At 36.6% G+C, this 3,488-nt stretch overlaps 1 protein-coding gene across 3 annotated transcripts in view; it reads left to right on the forward strand.

Annotated features, from left to right (window-relative positions):
• Nucleotides 1-475: 475 nt before the first annotated feature.
• The window catches only part of LOC105555651, a 5,465-nt gene continuing 2,452 nt past the window's right edge, over nucleotides 476-3,488 (forward strand). Inside the window, exons 1-2 of one of the 3 annotated variants that reach the window (XR_001008504.1) lie at nucleotides 476-985; nucleotides 1,241-3,465. The gene's annotated coding sequence lies outside the window, so the exon portion shown is untranslated. Of the gene's footprint in view, nucleotides 986-1,240; nucleotides 3,466-3,488 lie in introns of those variants that run through there. The other 2 variants (XM_012002676.1, XM_012002675.1) reach the window with 2 other exon arrangements.

Genomic DNA, 3,488 nt, shown 5'->3' on the forward strand with positions numbered 1-3,488 from the left:
TGTTCCGGATTCAATTATGAATCTCGGTCTGTTCGTCACCGGCGTGATGGCAGCATCAGCCGGGTCGGATCGTGCAGCGCCACAGGGGCGCTGCGCGCGCATGCCCGATCGCGACGCGAGGCGACCGCGCTTCTTCACGCTCGTTTCCGGCACTTTTCTGCTCATGGCTACGGTACGAAGTACACGCGTCGTGCAGTGCTAAGGACATTAGTGTGCTCTCGTGGACTTTTCTCAGCGAAGACTAGACTCAGTGTGGACAAAGAGAGGACTCAACAATGCGACTCAACTCAGGCAGCTCGGGATACAGCATCACCGGCGACTCAGGCTCACCACGCATCGCGCAAGCCGGCGCCGCGTGGACACGGCTCACGGGCATCTACATCGCGAGGCCGGTGTTCGATCAATAATATCGACCCGTGCAAGTGATTTAAGGACTTCTCATTCACCGCTTATTCATAGACTGCTCACGGTAAGCTTCTTTCATTTATTAAACTGGGACACGATACTTTTATCCAATCTACACGAGGTACGATCACGTGATTTCCACCCTCGCAAGCGTGCATCCGTTCCCTGAGCCTCTCACCGCTAAGTCCTCTCACCCTGCGTCCACCAGCAGCGGTAACCGCAGCGAACTCGCCTCGCGGGATTCGCGAACAATTACCGATATATGACTATATTGTATTATAGAGTGCTGTTACACAGAGTGCTTAATCGGGTTTAATAAGTGTACATGTGGTCTCGGGGCGAAGAAAGAAAGAGCAGATGCGTCTATAAGCTCTTCTAGCCGGCAGAAGTTGGCCGAACCGCCGGGCGCACACGTACGCGGCTGCTCGCTTGTGTGAGTTATCCCCTCACCGACCACAGCGCCCTGCAAAAGTAGCGGAGTTTGCATCACTGCTTACCGGTTGTCTGCGCCATGTTCTCGTTCCTGGTCGTTCCTGTGTCTGCCATGTGCCGCTTCACGAGGATGCTTTGTTAATCCCAGGTAATCCTCCTTTCTCTTTCGGAAATTATATTCCATAAGAAAGTAAAGTTATTTAAGAGTATTTTTGTATGTATTTTTAATAATATTTTTCACACATCGTTAATATTCGATACGATTTTTAAAAAATCACAAATTTGAGGTTACTTTACAAAGTCACATAAGAAACATAAAAAATAGTACGTGTAACATTATTGTCTCAAGATAAACGCCCCACCCTGTATACACAAATAATATTATTTTATGTATATTTTACAGTTTTTCCGTTAAATCGACAGGTACGTCATATGTATGTATTCATTGATTAAAAGTAGATTTGGGGACAATTATGTCACGCAAAGATTTCTGTGATTTGTCTCAACGGCAAAAACGACGAATTGTATTGCAGGAAAGTGATATATCCCTTTATCGGTCTCAAAAGATTAAAAAAATCTGCACAAAGGAAAAAAATAATGCAAACATTAATAACTGTAATTCAGAAAATGAGAGTGCAAATATTAATTGTTCTAATTCGGATATGAGTTCCATTGAAGATAATTTTAATGAAGATGAATCATTGTCAGATGCAACTGATAATGAATCATTGTCAGATGCAACTGACAATGATTTTCAGAGCTTATCATCAGAAGACGCTTTAAATACTGAAAAATCTTTACTTGATGAATTAAGATCTTGGGTAATTAAACACAAAATTAGTCAGAGTGCGGTAAATGATATGTTACGAATTTTGTTAAGAAAGAATATAAGCGTTCCAGTCAATTGTAGGACATTGATGAAAACTCCACGTGATACATTGTTACTAATAAGACAAATGGATGACGGAAAATACATTCATTTAGGATTTGAAGAAGGTTTGAGACATTCGATTAAAAAATACTTTCAACCTTTATGTCCAGCAGAATTGAAAATAAATATAAATATCGATGGCCTACCTATTTCAAAAAGTTCTGGTAGTCAATTTTGGCCAATTTTAGGTGCTATAGTTGCAGATTTCTACACTGAACCATTTGTTATTGGCATTTATCATGGTAATGCAAAACCAAAAGATGTTGATGTTTTTCTAAATCCATTTGTAAAAGAAGTAAAACCCATTCTTGATAACGGATTGAATATTAATGAAATAATTATTTGTATTACATTAAATGCTATTATATGCGATGCTCCAGCTAAATCGTTTATTTGTGGAATTAAAGGTCACACAGGTTATTTTAGTTGCACAAAGTGTATACAAGAAGGTGAATTTATCAACAACAAAGTCGTATTTTTAGAACAAAATTCAACCTTGAGGACGGATCATTCATTTCAAACTAGACAGCATGAAGAACATCACATTGAAAAATATTTAAGTCAAGCAACTTCTTTAGAAACGTTAAACATTGGAATGATTTCAGCCGTGCCATTAGATTGCATGCATCTAATTTTTCTTGGTGTTAATAAAACAATGCTTCGATTTTGGATTAAAGGTGCGAGAAATATACGATTGACTTCTGTTTTATTAGATCAAGCCCAACAACGTAATAATAAATTGAAAATGTGCATACCCATTGAATTCGCACGTCGTCCAAGAGATTTGTTAGATACAGATCGGTGGAAAGCAACCGAACATAAGCTTTTTGTACTGTATACGGGAATAATTATAATGAAAAAAATACTACCTAAAAAACTATATATACACTTTGTCTGTCTGTGTGTTGCTGTAAGAATTGTATCGGATAAACAATATAAGCATCTGATTGATTATGCACAATCTGTTATTGAATACTTTGTTAACAAATTCCGTCAGTATTATGGAGATCAATATTTATCACACAATGTGCATAATTTAGTACACATATGTGAAGATGTTAAACGGTTTGGAACCATTGATTCTTATTCTGCCTTTAAATTTGAAAACTACTTGTATACAATAAAAAGATCGTTAAAAGTTAGTCGAAAACCTTTGGAACAGATAGTTAACAGAATTATAGAAAAAAGAAATGTTGAGGAAAGTTTTTCAAATTTATCAAAAAATTATCCGATAATTCATTACAGTAAAAGCAGAACAAAAATCAATAGGGTTGAGTTTGATGGATTTATCTTGTCATCCAAAAGTCCCAATAACTGTTGTATTCTTTCAAGCGGTACAATTACAACAGTGAATGATATTTATATAAAAAATAATATTCTATACTTTACTGTAAGACAACATCTATCTATTAAATCTTTCTTTGATTCTCCATGCGATTCAACGGTGGTAGGAATTTATGAGTTATCTGAAAGTGAAGCAGATTTATCACATGCTACTGTTACAGCTGATCAAATTTTACGTAAATGTTTAAAAGTAGATAATATTATGTCTTCTGATGATAATTCAAGTATAGTTATTAGCTTATTGCATTAAATCCATAAAGATAGCAAATAATGTTAATGTTTGATTACATTAACGTTTCTTATTTGTACTACTCATGTCCTTTGTGTGATTTATTATATGATGAAATATATATATATATATACATACATACGAGTG

The sequence above is a fragment of the Vollenhovia emeryi genome, unplaced genomic scaffold (assembly GCF_000949405.1).
Source record: "Vollenhovia emeryi isolate VEMERY1.0 unplaced genomic scaffold, V.emery_V1.0 DF940919.1, whole genome shotgun sequence".
Lineage (NCBI taxonomy): Eukaryota > Metazoa > Arthropoda > Insecta > Hymenoptera > Formicidae > Vollenhovia > Vollenhovia emeryi.